Source organism: Danio rerio, chromosome 18 (genome assembly GCF_049306965.1).
Source record: "Danio rerio strain Tuebingen ecotype United States chromosome 18, GRCz12tu, whole genome shotgun sequence".
NCBI classification, from domain to species: domain Eukaryota; kingdom Metazoa; phylum Chordata; class Actinopteri; order Cypriniformes; family Danionidae; genus Danio; species Danio rerio.
This window is the reverse complement of record NC_133193.1, coordinates 24,235,280-24,258,089: the sequence shown is the minus strand read 5'-3', so window position 1 is coordinate 24,258,089 and position 22,810 is coordinate 24,235,280. Positions and strand designations below refer to the sequence as shown.

The following is a 22,810-nucleotide window of genomic DNA, read 5'->3' as shown; positions in this document are numbered from 1 at the left end:
GTGCGCTGCTCTTCCAGGCACGCAAAACAGCTCGACTCCACTGAGACACACGGGTCGAGGTGCTTTCATGGCATGGACATTACTGTAAGATGTTAACAGAATGGAGTGAGTGACACAATGTCCTCAGGAGGCCCAGGGGAGAGGATGCTTCTGAAAACATCTGGCAATCCACAAGAAGCTGTTCAATACTAGCGTCACTAAAACTAAATGACATTAGGTAAAATCCAGGTTACTAAGCAGAGACTGACTAAAGATAAAAGGGGATTCAGAACTAGGAATGGGCGATATAGACTTAAAAATATATCACAATATTTTGCAGTATTTATTGTGATAATGATATTCATGACGATACAATTCATAAGTATCAGCCAAGACAAAAAAAAAGTGCTGTAACTTTAAAGAAAAGTATTCATTTTCATATGTTTTGTTATATTTTATTAATTATTACTATTATTATATATTATATTATATGTTTATTATTAAATTGTATATTATATATATATATATATATATATATATATATATATATATATATATATATATATATATATATATATATATATATATTATATGTTAACCCTAGGACGAGGCAGTGACGCAGCAGGTAGTGCTGTCGCCTCACAGCAAGAAGGTCGCTGGGTCGCTGGTTTGAACTTCAGCTCAGTTGGCGTTTATGTGTGGAGTTTGCATGTTCTCCCTGCCTTCGCGTGGGTTTCCATTGGGTGCTCCGGTTTCCCCCACAGTCCAAAGACATGCGGTGCAGGTGAATTGAGTAGGCTAAATTGTCCGTAGAGTGTGAATGTGTGTGGATATTTCCCAGAGATGGGTTGCGGCTGGAAGGGCATCTGCTGTGTAAAAACATGCTAGATAAGTTGGCGGTTCATTCAGCTGTGGCGACCCTGGATTAATAAAGGGACTAAGCCAAAAAAAAATAAATGAATGAAAAGTTGTTTTGATCATTCTAAAATTCAAAAGAAGGTAATGATTCGCACTCAATTACTTCGTACTGTTTTTATTTTCACTTTTTCTTACATTTTAAGAAAAAGTTAAATCAAAACAGTACGAAGTAATTGAGTGCGAATCATTACCTTCTTTTGAATAATAGTAACGATCAGATAAACGCACCAAACCAAAGAAGTAACTAAAAAAACCGCAAGCGCACAGGACTAACTCTGCACACGTGGGTCATTCTAAAATGCCATAACCATTTCACTATTAGTGTTATTGTATGTTTAATTACCTCCAGAACTGTCAAGAGCCTCTGTGCTCCGTATCTCATGAAACGCCACTACACATTTATTGTATTATGGTATTTGTTTTGAGGCACATTAAATAAAGAAAAAATGTACGCACACAGCAAAATTTCCAGTGTTGTTTTGAGTTGTTTTTAAGGTGTTAAATTTTTTGAGTTAAAAAGTGTTACTTGTTGAGTTGATTTACATGACATAAACACCTGCAGTGTAACTCTGTGGTCAGAGTATGTGTTATTACAGCGAGTTAATATAATTGACACTAGATAAGTGCTATTTTCATTTCCGGTCGCTTCACTTTACTTCCTTTTTGATTAATGGCAGACAGCACATGGAGAACAGTTTTCAAACAGGTATACAATTTATTTTATCACTAATATTCAATACAATTCTACACTTGCTTCATGTTTAACTAGCATTTGTACATTTTCTAACCGGGTTTTCAAGTTCTAACTTTAACCACTTGTCAATTTTTACACTACAGACAATCACGGGAGCCACGAGACAAGTTGGTTAGCAGGAAAATAAAGGTAAAGACAAACATTTAACAGTTTAAACCAGTTTTTACATTTGATTCGGGGTTTTGCGTTTTTAGAAATTTGCGGTTATACTTAATTTAACCTGTTAATTTAACGTTAACTGTCATAGTGTTTCCCTTTGTTGTGGCTAGACTACGTGCGCTAGAAATGAACGCAGAATCGCCAGAAAAATTAGCATTTAACGTTAGCACTGTTAATCTTACATTCTCCAAACCTATGTAGTTTAGAATTTAACTTTATTTAAAAATTGCTGTTAAGCGGCGTCTGTGAAGACTTTGTTGAACTTCATAGCTTCGGTGTAACAAGTTAATGAACTAAATTATTCATGTTCAGTGTGATTTGTGGCGCGAGCCGCATGGAGTCGCGGGCAGCATGCACTCGCTTTCTTTGGTGCTTTACATGAAACAGCGAATAGACGTTTCAAGTGAACAGATTTGATTTTCATATTACATTTAAAACAGATGTAAAAAAATAGGCTCGCTGTAAAAACAGACGTTATTGTTAGCAAGAGGGGTTAGCCGGATCACAAATGAATCTTTTTAACCGGCTCATATTAGTGAACCGATCGAATCAGTTTAATTAATCGAACTGAATCATTTAAAACGGCTCGCTTATTCGGTAACATTAAACACTTCATTCCACAAAATTCCACGATTCCACAAATCGCTCTCTTTATAACCTGAGACTCTGTCTGATTAAAAGTAAAATTGTATTTCGATTTGTACGCAAAAATACACTCGCTGTAAAAGAGTTAGTCGCGATTGTTAGCAAAAGGGGATAGAGGTGCACAAATGAGTCTTTTCAACCGGTTGATTCAGTTCACTTAACCGAACGGATTCGTTTGAACGGCTCGCTTTTTCGGTAAACACTAATCCACAAATTGCTTACTTTATAACCTTTCTGACACGCCGTCTGGTTGAAGGTAAAACAGTATTTCGATTTATTCAGTCACTGTAACAATACACTGACAGAACTGTTGTGAAAAGGACTGATAATGATGAGCACGAGTCGAGTAGTGATATCTTCGCCATAAGAGGAAGCTAAGCTCCAGTGAGAACGATCGAAGCAGCTAAACTCAGAAGAGACGAACGAGAGCCACCGGTTTTCGATTTTAAGGTAGTCGCATAGTATACATATGCAAAAGTGATGCTGTTCAATATAATATTACTTTGCATGAAGAGCGGACATTTGTAAGTAGAACTGTAAGAACTCTTTAAAGTTAGAGTTAACTTTGTTATTCTCGTGTTTTTAATCAATGTGCTTTTGTAGACGTATAATTTTTCTATACTGCTACTTTGCTAACTGTAATGTCTAACTATACATTGTATTCAAAACCCTCAATACAAAAAAAAAAAAACAAAACAAAAATCAATCAAAAAATTTAATGTTGATTAAAAAAACTGTTATGTGTTCTCTATACTAATCATAATAACACCAGCTTCTATATCACATTGAAATTAAAGTGATTTAATTTTACTAATGTCTAATTTGTGAGATGGGTTCTCTTGGTTAATTAAGTGATATAATATGTATTTTGTACAGCTTCCATCATGTTGGTGAAAGTTCAATATCAAGGAGTGAAAAAAATATGTAAAATTGCTTACTGATTTTACATTCCAATATTTTCTCAGTGAAGGTAAGTTTAAAATTGTGTAGTTCAGAATTGTGCTTATTAAAGTCTTGAGTCTATAATTTATTTTTTTCAGTGAAAAGCAAATTTGGATTACCAACAACTGCAGATCTTCAAGTTTTTGATGACACGGACACTAATGTAGAAGAGGACATCTTCCACGAGTTAATGGAAAGCAGTCCACATGTATGCTTGACTGTAAGATGTTTGGAAGAAAATATGTCTGCTGGCCTGCCTGAGGGTAAATATTCAATAAATTTCTGGACATTTTTTAAAGCCCTCTATTTTGCAATATTATGGTTTAGAACAGGGAAAATTAAGTAGAAAGACCTAAAAGAGAACTGGAAAACCCATAGAAGAGCCTACTGTACAGTGAATTGTGTACAGAAATTAAGGATTTTTATATATTTCTTGAATATTGTCATGTATTTGTCTGGTTTAATATTTGAACCTAACAGTTTGAGTTCACACTATGCCGAGTGATGAAAAGTTGGACAAAATAGTCTGTCTAAACCACAATGTAGGAAGAAAACATTTAGAATGACTATACAGTAAAGGCTATTTGTAAAGCGCTGTTTAAAAAAACATAGAAATAAAAGGTATATTGATTTAAGGAAATATAAAAGAAATATACTGTAAAGGGTAATTTATAAATTTTTTTTCAGTGATTTCACCCACAAGATCATCAACAGCCAGCACATGTACTGATACAGTTTCACTCTCTTCTACGGATCATGATGATCCAGAGCAAACAATGCAGAATCAAATGACAAGGGCCAGCAGGTGCTTGATGGTAGATGCTGAAAGGGCAAAACGGGTATATGCATATGTTGTTTGTTATAGTTAATTTGGTCATATAAAAATTCTCTTTTATTATTTCACAAATATTACATTTTGTGGTCACTTTATCAGATTGTCCAAGATGCTTTGGAAAAGCAATCTGGTGGTGATGAAGTGCTTGACGAATACAAGGCCACAAAAACTTTAAAGCACAGCACTAGACGGCAACTGGTTAATATTGTTGTCAGTCACATGACAGAGATTCATGGGTAAGATTTCACTAAAACATTGTTTTAGCAGGTTAAGTACTGTCCTTAATCAAGTATTTTACTGAATTTTAGGAGAATTCCCACCCGCAAGCAACGGGAGACTTATGCCTTGGGCATTATTTCTCTCTTTCCCAGCCTGAGAGACCCGTTTTCAGCAAAAGGCTATGTAAGAATTTGTATTAGTATACTTAACACAAACATGTTCATCTGTTTTAAATATTTAAAGGTTTGTGGGTTTTTTTATTTAGTGTTTTATGTCATACAATTAAATGTTGTATTATATATTATGTTAAGATTATACAGATCTTAAATGTTTTTTCTTGTCTCTTACAGGAACATTTCTACGATCCAGAAAAGGGAACAGGTTTCATCGCCTGGCGCCTTAAAACTTTATCAAGGAAGAACCCAAAACGTGTTCGCTTGGAGATATCTGAAGTTGGAGGACCAAGTCTCAAACGAAGGATAGACACTGGGCAACAACTTGAAGGGGATGCATGCAGGGAGGCAATTTCTTTCCTTGTCCACACAGCTGATGAAAGTGAAGTTTTGCTAAAAATGAAGGAAACCTTTAAGCATAGACAAGACCTGGTGCATGATCCTAAAAAATCAGCTGACATCCTCAACATCTTTCCAAGATTTTTGGATGTGAAAGGATTGGTAAATATGAATAATTTTTAGGTTTGTGTGTTAATGAGTGTTAATATATTTTTTTTTTTATCAAGTGTAAATTTATTCTGCACATTATTGCTATTTGGCCTTAGTCACAGATTTGATACATGCTAACACTTACCCCTTAAACATCATTGTAGTAATTATTAGAACTATGTCAAAAACATTAATATTTGTGCATGATCATGACTTATAAGTTTATCAAGCAACAAAAAATATATGGTGTTAGAATCTAAAGTGTGACGAGTCAGCTTCTAATCTAATATCTTCTTTTTTAGATAAATCAAGACTTTGGTTTGCTGTTCAATGCTGAAACATCCAACAAGTTGCTTGAGAGATGGGAGACCCCTTTAAGCACAAGATCATCAATGAGGCCAAATCTCTAACTTCAACTGCAGAAATTCATGGTCTTATTAATTCAGCAGAGGGACAAGGATCTGAAAATGGTACAATTTGAGGATTTTGTAGTTTGAAATTTGCTTTAGTTTCTTTTTTATTTGGGGGCCTTAAGAACGTGTGTGCATGTTTTATTGTAATATTAATGTTCTTTGTTAATGTTTGTTTTACCATCATTCATTCAGACTGGGATAGTGATATGTCAGCTGTCCTACTCCTGTTGCATCTCCTGCCTCCTTCTTCAGGGAGAAAGAGGACTAAGATTAGTCCAACAGAGGCTGTTGAAAGACTTGTGCATTTCCATAAGGTAAAATTCACAACACTTTAAGTCTTTTAATTTTTATTTTTAGTTTTGTTAATCAAAATGTCACACTTACATTTTTTAAACTTATAAAAATGTGTGCATACACTTGAATGCTGTTAACTTGCAGCACTTGGATTTTCACACAATTCTTCGTTTAGATTGTGATGAAGACAGTCAGTTATATCTTGGATCGACTTGGTGTATTCAAAATTTTTTTTTTTTTTTGTAGTAAAAAAATAATAATTTTGTTTTACACCACTACACAATGAGGCATATGGACACTTTTTTTTTTTTTTTTGCACTTTGGGTGAAGTTATTTTTGTGGTTTTGTTTTATATTTAGTGTGTTTTTTTTTTTATTAACAAAAGTTGAATTAAAATTTCCTAACTGGTTTCCTGCATTTATTGTTTTTGTTTTAATGCAGTCTTGCACCAGTATTGAAGGCCATCTCAGTAAGAGGGAAGGCCACCAGCCATATCTACTTGGAACAGGAAGGATCAAAGGGAGGATCGACAATTTCTATGTGGTTATGGACAAACATCTCATCCCTTGTGCAGGAACCAGCTCCTTGAGTGCCGTTGATGAACTCTTTAAAATCCACTACGTGTTCAACTTGACGTATGAGGAAGCACTTGTCAACATCTTTACCTTTTTGCAGACTACAGTCTACAACATCGATGTTGGACTTACCAGCGAGTCACCCAGGGTAAAGGAACTGCGTGCAAAGCTTTTAAACTAAATGTTAAAGTGTTTTTGTTGCCAAAGCTTGCATGCAAGCTGCACCTCTTTGATTTCTCATTTAAGACTCTCACACAGTTTTTATCCTTCACTGAAGTTTAAGTTGTTATGTGCACAGGAAGGCTGTTGTAGACAGTTCTGTACATACTCTGGGTTTTCGAAAGCATTTAAACAGCACTCATGTTACTGATGTTAGTGCAGCATGTAATTCACCTTCCGGTGAAATGTTAGCGCAAAATGTTAGTCCCGATCAACCAAGTTCTTTGTTTGTTGGAGAGAGTGATCCCCAAGTTGATCTCATTGAGACTGTTGAGAATAGTTTCACTGTTTCAAGGAGAGAGACGGCAGATATATGTGCATCTATTGTGGCCAAACTACAGTGCAGTCGAAAATAGTATGGGTAAATTTGAAAACCCCTTTACCCTGTTTAACACGGAAACTAAAAGAGCTAGTTATTTTACTGACAAATGGGGTGTTGTTGATCCTGTAGAAATTATGCTTGGCATGAGATATGACAATAGGAGAAACAAAACAACAAGATGTTATGATCAGGTCCCAGTAAAAGACACATATGTTTATGTCCCAATTTTGGAAACGCTGAAATTCATGTGTCAAAATGCAGATGTATGTAAACTGCTAAAGGAATTTACAGGAAGACAGACATCACATTTTAAAGACTTTTGTGATGGAAGTTACTTCCATAATCATCCATTGTTCTCTAAATATCCAAATGCCTTACAGATCCAGGTGTACTTTGATGAATTTGAAACCGCAAACCCGCTAGGCTCTAAACGTGGTGTACACAAAGTTGGTGCTCTTTATTTTGTAGTGAGAAATTTGCCGCCAAAAGTGAATTCAAGACTCATGAATATACATTTGATAGCTCTGTTTCATGCACAAGATGTGAAAAAGTATGGGTTTGATCCAATCCTGGAACCACTGATTCGAGACCTAAAGATACTAGAGACAGATGGTATTGAATTGCCAATATCCACAAGAAGAGTTTATGGCACAATATGTCAAGTCACTGGAGACAACTTGGGGATGCACTCAATCCTTGGTTTTACAGAATCTTTTAGTGGCCACTACTTTTGTCGTTTATGTTTGACTAAAAAAGATGATGTGCAGTTTGTTTACAGTGAGGATGATCATAGGGTTGTTTTGCGTGATCGTGCCGTTTATGAACAGACCTGCAGAGAGTTGGAATCTGACCCTCAACTCAAGTCAACACATGGCCTCAAAAGAACCTCAACACTGAAAAGTTTATGGTATTTTCATGTGTGCCACAACTATTCTGTTGATGTGATGCATGATCTCCTTGAAGGAGTTGCACAATTTGAAATGAAACTGCTGTTTGAGAATCTGTTTGAAAAATTTGTAATCCAAAGTGATTTGCTGTCTAGGATATATTCATTTGACTATGGATATTTGGAGAGAAAAAAAATCATCCTACAAAAGTGAACTTGGAGCACAGCGGAAATAGCATCGGACTTAATTCTATCCAGGCTCTTTGTCTTATCAAAAACATTCCATTACTATTTGGTGATGTTGTCCCTATTGGAGACAAGAATTGGCTTTTACTTTTGCTCTTACTTCAGATTTTAAATCTAGTGTTTTCCCCTAGCATTTCAGAAGGCATGACTGTTCTTTTAAAATATTTGATATCTGAACACCATGAATTATTTAAAGAGTTGTACCCACACAAAAACTTGCTGCCCAAACATAATTTTATGACGCATTACCCTGCCTGCATTCGAAAAATTGGTCCGTTAGTGCACATGTGGAGTATGAGGTTTGAGGCGAAACACAAAGTTTTTAAAAATATGGTAAAAAATTTCACAAATGTTACAAAATCTCTTGCAAAAAATCATCAGATGTCAATTGGCTATCTTTGGAAAACAACTCTTTTAAACCAAGTTGAGTGTGGCCCAATGAAAAATTCTGTTGGAATGAAATTGATGAAGGTGAGAAATTGGCTAGAATGATGCAAAACCCCATAGAAACAAGCATGTGTTCCATGAACTGGGTTAAGATTGATGGGACTGAATATAGACTGGACCTCCTTATATGCAATGAAATTGAGAATGAAATTCCTGTATTTAGTCAAATTCGGAAAATACTTTTAGTTAACAACACAGTATATTTCATTGCTGACAAGCTTTTGACAGAACATTTCTCAGAGCATCATCATGCATTCAAAGTACAGAGATACTGTGAGTTGGGTGAACTTATAAAAGCAAGTGAATTGAAGTTCTACAGGCCATTTGATCTGCAGAGTTCCTATGGGTCAGATAATAGTGAATATGTTGTACCTTTTGTTTATGTTGGTTTAACTTGCATTTAAGATGCATTGTTAAAAATAAAAAAAATTAACTTGTACAATGTTTTGACTTTTTTTTTTAAATGATCAATGCACTCTTCTGTTATGCAGAAAACAATTTATATGGCTAAAATACATTAAAATAAAAACCTAGGTCTATATGAACACTACAATGAACCTTATTATTGTTAAAAAAGGGCACTGTAAGTGTTAAGCTATTAACACTGAGAGGGTAGTTTTAACATATTAATTCCGTGCAAATATGGAAAGGGAGTTTAAAACGCTGTGTTAAATTAACACTAACAGTGCTTTTTTTTTAGCACTATGTAAGTGTAAAAAAAGTTACTCTTTTTCAAGTGTAAATTTAACTCGATTTAGTGTGGACCTATATAAACACTGAAGAAGTGTTAATTTTCACACTTTGAGAGTGAAAATAACACTTCAAAATTTGCTGTGCAGATTCTGCCGCAAATTCCATTTTTACTGTTGATATTTGGCACCAGTTAATCAGGAAGTGAATATTTTGTTCTCTTTGACTTGTTAGATGGAAACGCTACTTTATTTGAATGTCTTTTATGCAATAATCCAGTTTTGCACGTAAATTTAATTCGCATTTCTGGATGGAAAAAGCTACTGACTTCTGCTGTCTTCCTTAGTTTTAAAAACACAGATTTCTTTACATTTTAAAATGGCATCTTTGGATATCTTTTCTGCTAGAGATACTGTTGTTCCAAAAAAACTTTAAAAAAAAAACATAATAAAAAATTATACATACGCCATAAGAACAGTATAACAGAAAATTTTGAAGGTTTTAATACCTTGACTTTTCCAAACCGGGGTATACTGTGAAAACTGTTATCGCTACACGCCTAGTCACTGTTGCTGCATCCAAAATCGAATACTTCCATACTATATAGTATGTTAACAACATTATGTGAGCCTAGTCTGTCCAAATTCATAGAATTCAAAAAACAGAATGTGGATATGCGGATGAGAGTACCCAGATTGCCTGCTACTTCCGGCAAGATTCTGAAGTCTGATTGACACTAAGCTACCCCATGATGCCACGCAGGAGAATTCATGAATGGGAGTGAGGCAACGTGACTGATGTGGGTGTGATCACGACAAATGGCGAATGTAGTATGTCCAAGTATCATTAGCTTAATACAACTCTCATTCATACTGTATAGAACATACTTTTCTAACATGTAGCCGTGTAGTAAATTCAAACTCAAATGCAGTACCTACTGAGTACCATGTTTTATGATTTTTCCTTTTTGATAAATCCGTTGTACATCCCAACACATACTGTAAAAAAAATCATTTAGACTTGATGAGTGCTAACAAGTTAACATGGGCGTTCTCACATTACCACAGTTATATTGGCCATTTCCTTCTCCTCACTCCCTGTTTAAGAACCCATTATCTCAATACAGTAAGAGTCAAGACGACACTGTCATCAGACAGAGAGCCTTTCTCTTTCTGTTTCATTGACCGCAATAACATTACTTAAATATTCCCAATTTACAACAGGAAACTAATCAATGCACAGTCTAACTGAACGATCTGCTAGATGACCGTTTCAGATGACTGATGTGCATTTTTGTCCATGTCTAGAACATGGTGTATGATCTACCCTGTATGAATAGCTTTTTACAATTGTCATATCATCTCTTTGAAGTTTATACTTGGCTGTTTTCCCTCTGTGAGATTTAGGACAGCTTGAACAGTGATGCAGTGCAGAAATCTCTATCTCCTAAAGGGGGAGAAAGCTCCTAACTCACCAAGGACGTTTTTCACTTCCTGCTGAACACACCATCACAAGCCATCTGATATATGGCAAGCAAATGGTGAAGAGTTTGCATTCACCCTTAATAGGGAAAGCATCTCTTAACTATCGTATTTCTTCTGAAAGACACTCATATACACACTATATTACTTTCATAAACAGCCAGAGTGAGATTCAGCAGAACATCACTACGGCCAGGCACCATCTGTAAAACAGTAAGCGGAGTTGCCCACTAATGTCTTGTTTATTCCTGATACATTCGCTGGGAACCAATGCACCCCATGGCAGTCCAGAGTTCATTTATCGGGGATTCTCTGGTGCACTGTACACTGACAATGACAACATCGACCACAGAAGCAATTTAGCAGCTGAACTGGTATGAAATGGAAGTAAAAAATACATAAAACACATTAAAATTAAGATACAAATTATACCAAAAAAATTTAATTTTAAAAAGAGGATGTTTAAATAAAAATATAGTCGAGTGTTCATAGTTCTGACTCATTCTTTTTCTTCCGGCGTATGCAATCCCCTTATTTAATTACAATCAACACATTTTACAAAACAAACAGTGATATTTAAAAGTAGAGTAATAAGCTATTTAAAAGTACCATTTAAAAATCAAAAATTTTATAGCAATATTTGAGGTACAGTCTGTCATGCTTTTGATTTTTATTTTAGGTTTGTTCATGCATGACTTATTTGAGTTAAACATTTTGTATAGGGGGTTTAGTATTTAATTTTTTATAAAATTGAATTAAAAATCTAGCTATTTTGTTTATTGATCGGCTGGAGCGCCTATTGCCGTTAAAAAAAATACAGAAATCAACAACTGCAGATTTGGGGTATGCCTTGCCTGACCGAACACAATGAAAGATTATTTTGTTCACTCCGTACCCAGTAATCAAGTATAAAACATTTATATTAAGATATTTAGACTATTTTTAAAATTTTTTAAGTTGTTTGGGCTCATTCGGAGTGTTTTCTTTGTTAATGAACTGCTACACATCTTTCCATTAAACATTTTAATACTAAATTGATGTTTTAACATTCTGTTTCCAAGATTGCTATGTAATTTGCTAAATGATCTAACTAGACAATTAAAATACACTGAAAAAAGTGTAGGCTGATAACTATTGTATTTTCACTGCAGATGATTAAAATTGGTTTTGTCTGGTCAGAGAAGAACTGCACAATGTAAAGCTGCAAATGACGCAGTAACATTGTATAAAGCATGACGTGATACAGAATGTTTAATCCTTGTGCTGTTTTAAGTGAATGTAAAAGGAGTCGATTCCAGAGTCGACTCCAAAACACCCGGAACCGAACACCCCTATATACAGATTTGGAAAAAGGATGAGTAAATGATAGCATTTTTGTTCAGTGAACTACTTTTTTAACAAATTAATATTAAAACATGAAAAATCTCAGGGTCTCAGGGCTTTGTTTTAAGGTGGCCTTGTTATAATGTAACTATTATTTTCATTCATTCATTCATTCATTTTCTTTTGGGCTTAGTCCCTTTATTAATCTGGGGTCTTCAGAGCAGAATGAACAGCCAACTTATACGGCATATGTTTCACGCAGCGGATGCCCTTCCAGCCGCAACCCAACACTGGGAAACACCCATACACTCTTACATTCACACACATACACTACAGACAGTTTAGCTTACCCAATTCACCTAAAGCGCATGTCTTTGGACTGTGGAGGAAACCGAAAAGAAAAAAAAAATTCACTTTTAATTTATTACATGTACTCAATAGCTCAGCCAATCTTCCATCAATTGAAATTGTAAATAAAAAAGAAGAAAAAACATAGTGGAGGGGGAAGGACTCAATTGTTAAATGACAAAATAACAAATTTTAAAAAATAATAATAAAAAAACTAATAAAAAATAATTAAAAAATAATAAAAAATAAAATTCATACATGAATACAATGGCGCATATATAGTGCTAAGTGTATAGAGTAATTTTACTAGTGATTCCTAATGCCTATTTGTTACCATGGTTACCTGTTATGTCCAACTGTGTCTTGTTCATTCACTCATTTAGTCCTGTGTATAAGTACTCCCTGTTTTGTTCAGTTCACAGTTGGTTATTGCCATTATAACATGTGGTTTGTGTTCTACTGAGATTTTCTTGTGTATTTCGGTTTATGGAATAAAAACATTTTTGGATTCAATTCCCAATCATTTGTGTTGGATTGCGACTTCTAAAATCTTTTTAGTTATTGTTACAATCAATTTATTTATTTCTCTTGATATCTCTCATTACTTGTAACTGTGTGGATGTATATCATCAATAATATTTATAACATAAAATGTCTGGCATCAGTACAACAATAAGAATATTTAGAACAAACTAATGCAAATGTGAAATGAGCACATGCAGTTTCAAAGTTTGTAATACTAAAATTAAAACTTTCAATAAAACCATTTCATATTGTGAAATAAACAGTTTACTCTTAAATTAGGACTGAATCAGCGTACTATTCACCACTGCTTCTGTTGGAAAGTAGATCAATGGTGTAAGGCTTCATCACTGATCCCAACCAAACAATGTGAGCTTAAGTGTAAACGATGTTCCACAGTGTGACCACAGGAAACCAAACAATCACAGTGGTCTCGCTGCAATATAATGTGCTATTTCTCCTCCAATTTTCCACGGGGTCCTTTCTCGCCTCTACAGTAATCTCACCCAAAGGGCCATCAAGATCTGGCAAAATCTGCCAATTTTGAGGCTAAGTGTAAGAAATCATTTCTCTATTTGTGATTCAGCTGTGATTCAGTGCTGTTCTAAACAGCATCTCTCCAGGTGCTGCTACTGTTACCTCCCCAAATTTGTTAAATCCCAATCTCCCAGTGATGTTCCATTTCATTAAGGGTACTGGTAGTTTCACCAGTCACCAATTATGCATAAATCCAGAGCACTACTGAACCTTATTCCTCTCCAGTGGAAGATCTGTACTCGTTTATTCTGGCTGGCCCTGAAAAGGCTTTGACAAACAAAAGTGGAAGGAGCGATGAACATGTTTTTAGACTGAATGTCCACTTTGGACGTGCCGTTCATATGAGAGATCATATGATGTGAAGGAGTCATTCTTGGCAACAAACGCAAAGATGTCTTTGAGGGTGCCATGAGGTGAAATTCTGGAAAACAAGTCAAAGCGTATTCAAATCAAATCCAAAAGCCCCGAAGCCCTGGCTTTTATAGGATGAGTACACAGGCATTTCTGAATGAGGCCCGATTTGGAAATTCTGCAACGTCAATTAGGCTGAAATCAGCACATGCATGGAAAGACTAGAGTGTTAATAGGCCAATAAAATCCAGGTTGTCTTACCCATTATCCCTTCTGGCCTAAACAAAGATTTATTAAATGTAGCTTATTTGTTTCCTTATGAATATTTCGACTTTGTTCATTTATGCATGACAAAAGTAGCAGATTTTTTATTAGGATGTATTCATCCAGCATCAACAATAACCTGTGTAGGCAATGATTATGGATGGGTGAATTCCCTTTTTTTTTCTTGATTGATTACTATTATTAGCTTAAGATTGTCTAATTGGTGTATATTTTCAAGCAACCAATCAACTTACGTCCAAGTCTGAGAAATATTCCAGTATGAATAGCATTTCTATTTAGTAATGTTTAAACTGTTTTCATTCAATAGCAATAAAACATATCAGTGCTTCTATTAAACAAAATGAGACATTCCTGAAATCCTTGGGGAGCTTTGTGGGCCGAGTTCATGGCCACCAATCGATTTCATATTACAATTTTATGCTCTCATTTTTCCATTTGTGTCGGTTTTAAAGCGCATTTTCCAGGGTCATCTACTTTAATACAGTGTTACTAAAAAGCTTCACAGTGGTGGACAGTGAAATTTGGTTCGTGTTCTCACCAAACAGTAAAGTAACTGTAAAAAATGAAAACAACAGGAGCTTCTTCTTTCTCAAGTGCAAAACAAACAAATTGGTTGTCAAAGCCGTATTCCAGTAGCGTTTACAATGTGGGTGTCATGATGAGCAAGTAAATATTCATGTGTTGGCTATACTTTCAACAAAGCCATTATTCCTTTTCAGCCGGCCCAGAGGCTCTAAGCTCAAAAACCACAAGGAAAACCATCAGCGGTATAGAAATAATAATGAATAGGAAAACAATAGCACTACATCCATGGTGATCTCATAACAATAGCAAAAAACAAAATGGAATGGCGTTAAATATTTCATGCCGGCCATAAAACTGTATATTTTTGTCCTGATGATAATAGATCTGATAAATATATTTGCCTTAATATTAGTTAACAGTGATGCCTATGTATTGTACACTGTAAGAGAGACTTTTTTTAAATGAAATTTTCCATTTTGTAGACATAAAGCAGCTTAATTCAAGTCAACCCTTTATTTTAACAGCAACAAAAAAAATACCTTTTTGTATCTGATCATAAATGGATTTAAAAATTAAAACTAATATCAAGATTAAATATGTGGTAAGACTCTATACATCCACCATGCTAGCTAGCTTTAATGAATTGAGTGTAACCTTTGCAGCTGCTAAGAGCCATTATTCCTTGACTCTGCATTAAACAATTTAAACTCTGATCTTTGAATGACTAGAGCCACTATAAGGAAATAATGAGAGAATATACCAATTACTCTATAAAGAAGCATCTGTAGAGATTCAGATATTGTAAGAAGTGGCTATAAATTAATACATCCTCTTTCCTTCTCTGTCTTTTCCAAGATGTCTATCAGTAAACTCTAATGTTATAACAGTACTAAAGGGCAAACATCACAACCGCACTTGTACAATCTCATGCTTAAACACACAAGCCCGAAGACTGATGTATCTGTTGTAATAAATGAGCTGGGCATATGCCGAAGACGTGGCCGGCTCGCTAGCCCACTAACGGGGACCATCTGGCTGAGGTGATGTTTGTTCCTGATTGCTTTATTTTTGGCTCACCAATTAAGAGCGCACAGTACAAATCTGCTAGAGAGTGACAGGAGCACAGTTTGGGCAAGGGCAGCGCTGGGTAGAGCTCCAGACACATTCATCACACCCCACTTCATTGATTGGCTTTCCAACTTTGCTAATGCACATCTTGAAGGGTAAATTATAACTCAGACCTTTGATGCTTAGCTGATTGTACACACAACCTTGATAAGGCATGAGCCAGCAAAAACATTATGTTAAAAAAAGATACAATGGTGGATAGAATGATAGAAAGATAAACAGAATGACAAAAAGATAAAACAACAGAAAGATAGACTGATAGAATGAGACATACAATGATAAACAGAATGACAGAATGAAATAGACAGACAGACAGATCAATGCACAGACAGACAGACAGACAGACAGACAGACAGACAGACAGACAGACAGACAGACAGACAGACAGACAGACAGACAGASATAGATAGATAGATAGATAGATAGATAGATAGATAGATAGATAGATAGATAGATAGATAGATAGATAGATAGATAGATAGATAGATAGATAGATAGATAGATAGATAGATAGATAGATAGATAGATAGATAGATAGATAGATAGATTTTCCAGTGCAAAGATTAACTGAAGTAAACTGATTAACCTAATATGTAATTAAGATTCGCCAAAAATAATTAAATTTGGGACGTGTGTAGATGAGGTGTACAGCGGGGGGATCTGGGACAGACACATCCTTTTACTGAATCCAAGCACCAGAGACATGACATAAAAGAGTCTCAATTAAAATGGAGGCTGTTGTGTAATCTGCTGGGATAGATATCTGTTAATACTTCTGAAGGGCTCTTGTTCTGCCACACGCAAAATTAATTTACACATTCTATAAATAAGCCTAACCTTCCCCCCTCCGATTCCGAGGAATGGTACAAGCTGTCTGCAAACCAAACTACTTTACAGAGAGCATACCAAAATGCAGGGTAACCTGGACTTAAAAACAATAACAATACTCAAATATTTCAAATAAGGGATGCTAGAATTGTCAGTTCAAGGTTTAAAAGGAGGAAGAAATGCACAAAGAATAGATAGAATGAAAAAGTGATTGCTAGAATGAAAAGATAGAATGATAGAACAATATAACAAAATAAAGAAATTACAATCAAATGATAAAATGATAGATAGAACAATAGTTAAAGCAAAAGAATGATAGATATAACAATGGAACAATAGATATAACAATAGAAATAACTACAGAGCAATAGAACAAAAGGCCGAAATAACAGCCGAAGATAGTAAGAGAGATAGAATGATAGTTAGATCAACAGAACGATAGACAGAATGATAGATAAAACAATAGATAGAAGGACAGAATGAAAGATAGAATGATAAAAGACAGAATGATAGAAATATAGATAGAATGAAAGATAGATCAATAGATAGAGCGATAGAATGATAAAAAGATAGACAGTTATAGAAAGTACGATAGAAAGATAGAATAATAGATCAAATGATAATTTGATAGAACAAGAGAAAACAATAGCATAATAGAACAATAGAACGATAGATAGAATGATAGAACAATTGAATGATAGATAGAATGATAAATAGAAAGATAGAATGACAAAACAATAGATAGAATGATTGAACGATAGAAAGATTGATAGAATGATAGAACAATAGACAGAATAGAACAATAGATAGAACGATAGAAAGATAGAATGATAGATAGGATGACCAAACGATAGAAAGATAGAACAATAGAATGACAGAATGATAGATAGAATGATAGAACAATAGATAGAATGATAGATAAAACAATAGAATGATTTAACGATAGATCGAATGAACGATAGAACGAAAGATAGAATGACAGATAGAATAGTAGAATGATTGCATAATAGAACAATAGAACAATAGATGGATAGAATAATAGAATGATAAATAGAATGATAGAACGATAGCATAATAAAAGAATAAAACGATGGATAAAACGATAGAACAATAGATAGAGTGACATATATACCAGAACAATAGCATAATAGAACAATTGAACTATAGATATGTAAGAGTTGAAATATTACAAATATTTTTGATGTCTTTGACAATTCAAAACATGAGCTGAAAACAGAGACTGGTGACTCCACAACCCAGCAGGTGGGAATGCGGGAAAAACCAGTTCCTGCTGCATTTGCATCTGAGTCTGCTGAAACTCGGCTTCATCCACCCCATCTCACACATCTGGTCATTTCAATGTTTGAATCTTCTAGATTAACCAAACTGACTTTAACTATCATGTTTGATATCATTTGAAATGTCTCAGTGCGATTGGTACAATGGTCTCATTCTCTCAGAAACAGACATAATCAAAACAATAAATATATAACTTCAGGCATCTTTTGAACCACTGTGAAGGGTGTGACTTTTCCACTAAGTGTGAATGCCTTTTGTTATACACACACCCCCTTCCTTGAGGGAATTCTTGGATTATTTAAGGTAAGGTTTGAGAAAGGCTCAGGGCGATTCTGCCTAACCAGATCAGCCCATAACATGGAGCCTGCTCCATGTTATGTATATTTTTAAGTCAGGATATGCATCTTTTCATCTTGGATTTGTCTTTGATCATTTGATGTGTTGTATTGATCGTTTATGAATTGACTGATTGAATTTGGCATAATACATTTACCTGAATTAAGAATTATGTTTTGAATTATTCAAATCTTGTGTTATTATCACTGATAAATGTTGTTGTCCATAGCACTACAGGCCACTGTACAGGTTAGTAACGGACTAAAACATGTTAGACGGAGCAGCGTGGCACGCTATACAATGTTGTTAGAGATCCGACTAACAAATTGGCATTAATTCAAGTATACTTAGAATGTAAAAGGCCAACTATTTAGAACAACAAAATAATGTTGAAACTACTTTAAATGTGGATATTTAGGCCTTCATCTACAAACTTATAATCCTGTGCGATTATTATTAAAATACTTTGTCTTGATCAAGTAGATAACAGATCTATGGGGACCACATAAAAATCTCCTAAATTAAGTAATGTAGGGTTCTGCCTTTTTAGGAGAGTGGTTAATCGCCCCTGTTTAATGACCAAGACTGACAAGCTTGTATTAAGAGATTGTATACCCGGCCGGTGCAAGACTCGGGATGCTATAGGAATCTGAGTAAATGAGAATAAAGTATAATAACAAATCAAAAGAATATTCAATCATAATCTAAAATAATGTGAAAGGAAACAAAATAATCTTATCAATGTTTTATAATTGGAGTCAGATAAAACGAAGATAAATATATTAATATTCTTAACCACCTCATACTAAAATTGGAGTCAGATATTAGTTAAGTTTAATATAGATCAACATTGTGCACTGGAAAGACCGAACATGCAGTGAACCTTCATCCACCATTGGATACCGTCATTGGACCAACTGGCTGGACTCTACAGATAGAATGATAGATTTATAGAACAGTTAAATAATAGATAGAACGATAGATAGAATGACAGAGTGATAGCATAATAGAACGATAGATAGAATAGACAGGCAGACAGATAGTGAGTTTATGGCTTAATAAGAGGAAGACAAAAATGTATGAAACTACAGCCAGGGCCAGCGTTTGTCTCTAAAATCTTTGCTAACGTTTTTTTACCTGAAGTCACTTAATTAAAAGCACCACGTACCAACAGGTAGATTTTCATTATAATGGCACATTTTCACAAGGGAGCCATGCGTGTTGCTAAGACACGTCTTATTTTTTTTCAGCTAATAAACCATTTTAGCTGAAAAGCACAAGTATTGATTGGACATTCTTACATGCAGGTATAATTCACAATAGCTGCTACTGAACCAGAAGGCGAGGGTTTTAGAAAGAAACAAATGGAGGACAGGATGTGGTTGTGTCTAGTAGTGTGTACGTCAAACTGAAACCGCATATCTTAATATTGTACAGAAGCATTGCACCTTTTGCGTGTAGTTCTTCTTGTCGATGTCTTTTATCATTTTCTGGATTATTTTGCAAGATATGAAAACAAGAAAACAGCATTTTCAAACCACACACTTCTCGAAACATGTACATGCAAAACTGAAAGGCAGCACATTTAACCAGACCATTTGGATGCATCTTTTCTCTGAAAGCATGTTGCTTTAAAGGATTTTCACTTTCCTCTTCTATCTGCAGAGATGTATATCATAAACATTACACTGTAACAAGAGGGCTGTGATTTTAAATATTAAAAATTTGTACAAATGCTACAGTAAAAATGTTCCCTGGTTAACAGGAAGTTTCCTACTGTACACATTGAATAACTGTTAATTGATTGGTACCTAAATTGATACTTTTTGTGTTTATGTTGAAATTACTATGGTTCTTTTTAGCTATTTTTCTCATGATTGATGTACATTAGAGTTTAATGCTACATCTAATATTGACACATTACATACTATTTATTGCATTACTTTAGCACCTTGTGTTTTACCATGATAGTAATTAGCAATTTGCTGTTTGATACAATATCAGAATTCTGTCACTTCGGTCTTGTTAATTCTTGTTTTGGTGGCAGAGTCCAGATACTAGTCCTGTCTTGTCTAGTTTGTTGTGCTCAGCTTGAGTTTTCTCAGGTCGAACAATAATTTTCTGACATTGTCTTCATCTTCGCATGAGCTTCGTCTTGTTTGCGTTTGCTCCGTCTGCAACATGCTGTTTAATTCTCAGTCTCTCAGTCTAGTTGGTTTCGGTTTGCACTGGGATGGAACATGCACGTTGCATGTGTGAGTGCATGGTATAGTTCTTTGCACACTGAAATCCGTAATTTTGCATGCGTTGTTTTTTTGTTTTGTTTTTTGTATTCATATGCGAAGAATTTGTCAGATAAGCAAACTTTGCACAATGAGTCTGATGCATATTAATCAGTATATACTTTGTTGTCCTCTCTTCTCCAAAATAGAAACAGAATAGGAATATGCTTTATATTGCGTTCATTTAATACTAGCCTACATGGAGAGAAAGGAGACATCATTTCAGGAAATCAGTGGAATTTTGATACATTGCTTGTTATACTTCACACATTCAAGTACTGTATGTAAACAAATCCAGGCAGTACCTATAGACATTATATTAGATGGCAGCCACGTTGATGTGTCGAAGCAATGGACCGAAAGCGGACACACACACACACACACACACACACACACACACACACACACACACACACACACACACAAACACACACACACACACACAAACACAGACACACAAACACAGACAGACACACACACACACACACACACACACACACACACGCACGCACGCACGCACGCACGCACGCACACACCAAGCAGCAGCAGTGGAGATGTACGCCAGTCACTGAATCCAGCTGTCTTCCACATTCCGTCTTTATTTTATGCACTGTGTCTGTCATAAAGTTATCTGTAGCTGACGTGATGGCATTCTGTATTTAGCTTTTCGTTTGTACGGTGGCTCTGAAGTGTCAAAACACTTTTCAAAGTGCTTTTTCGAAAAAAAAAAAAAGAAAAAAAAAAGAAAATGGAATTCAAATTCAAATTTTTTCATGACAGACAAAAGTTTCGGAGGCAGTGTCAATACGATTCACACAACCTAAGGTCGAATTTTTTTTTTTTAATATGCAAAAATTACGGATGAAAATTTCTGATTTAGTGTGCAATAACCTTAAGCGTTTTCGTTTACATGGTGTGCTCGTGTCTTGTGTCCTGTTTGTGTTGCCGTTTTCAAAGTATGTGGCATGGTATTTACATTGTGGCTGCATGCTTTAGTGTTGTTTCTCATGTGAAAACGCGGAGTTCTCTCATTGGCTGTGTGTTCTAGTCCCGTTTTACATGAGCACATGGCTTGTGTTGTTTCTTCTCACCCTCCTTGTTAACCCATTATTAGTTAATTCAGTTCACCTTTTTGTTTGTTTTTTTCTTTCTCTTCATAATGTCCGCTTGTCTGCTGTTCTGTGCCAATTCGTCACACTTCGTTTATTGCCCTGTCCTGTTGTGTCCAGCTCTGCTCTTACTGTACCTGCCAGCTCAGTCTAGTCTGTTTGTCTTGTTTTCCTCCTTAGGATAGTTTTTGTTGTCTTTTTGTTTTATTTTATAATAAACCCAAATTTATTTATACACCAACTATGACATATGAGCTTTGTAAATGTTTAACAGTAAAGACAGTCTGTATTTTAAATGGTAAAATGCTGACAACCACAGGTGCCAGATGTTTACTGTTAATTTTATGGATAGTTTTTTTTTTTTTTTTTTTTTTTTAACAGTGTATTTGTAAGCTACTAGTTCAACTACTAGGCTAAGCTGCCAGGTAAACATGCTTCAGAAAAGTACATGTTTGGTATTTGGTGGATTTTATTTTAACTTAAAATATCAAAATACTCAATTGATTGAGATCCCTCTTAAACCTATCCAAGTAGATGAAATCACGGACATACTGTGTTTTAATTACAAATCATTAAACGTTCATATTTGAAACTAATCTAAACGCTACAGCTGTTAGACATCATATTTCTTATATTTTTAAATGGCTATCAAACCACTGTTGTTGTTTTTCAGGTCAGGCTTGCATCGATTACTAGCTGAGGATGAGGCTGTTGAGATGGGTTTTCTCTGGATAATGAGTGGGAGCGTGAGCGCCGCTGGGGCGTTGGCGAGACTGCAGGGAATATTCTGGTGCCAGCACCCTCTCTTTCTTATTCCCCAACTGTTTTCCCTCTATGACACACACAGAAGCCCACAGACTCATACTAACACAATAAACAACTATATACCCCAGTGACGGTTTACGACATGAGCAATGAAGGAGATGAAATTATAAGTTTAAATGTTAAATTTCACTCTGCGCATCCCAATTGTTCTTTAGGACTGTCCAACAAGCATGTATTGTATTTAAAAGATAGCTAATAGACATCTAAGCATTAATGTCTTGACTACAACAAGGTTTTGATAAAAGTCAGTAAAAATCGAATGGGCATATTAGACATAGTAAGAATGAATGCATAGACTCAGTCTATTTGATTACTAGTCTATGTTTTGACTACAGTTACATACCTATAAGTGTTTTTTTAGCCAATATGTCTATGTTAATATGTCTATTATAAATCTATTAAACACAAAAAATTTATTTTTTTCCT

General features: G+C 35.0%; 1 protein-coding gene and 1 pseudogene across 3 annotated transcripts in view; one reads left to right on the top strand and one right to left on the bottom strand.

The window, feature by feature from the left end:
• Positions 1-22,810, bottom strand: part of gnao1a (guanine nucleotide binding protein (G protein), alpha activating activity polypeptide O, a) — a 183,354-nt gene that overhangs the window by 110,650 nt on the left and 49,894 nt on the right. The gene's annotated exons all lie outside the window — the stretch shown is intronic.
• LOC108179979 (uncharacterized) lies at positions 3,332-8,959 on the top strand (annotated as a pseudogene).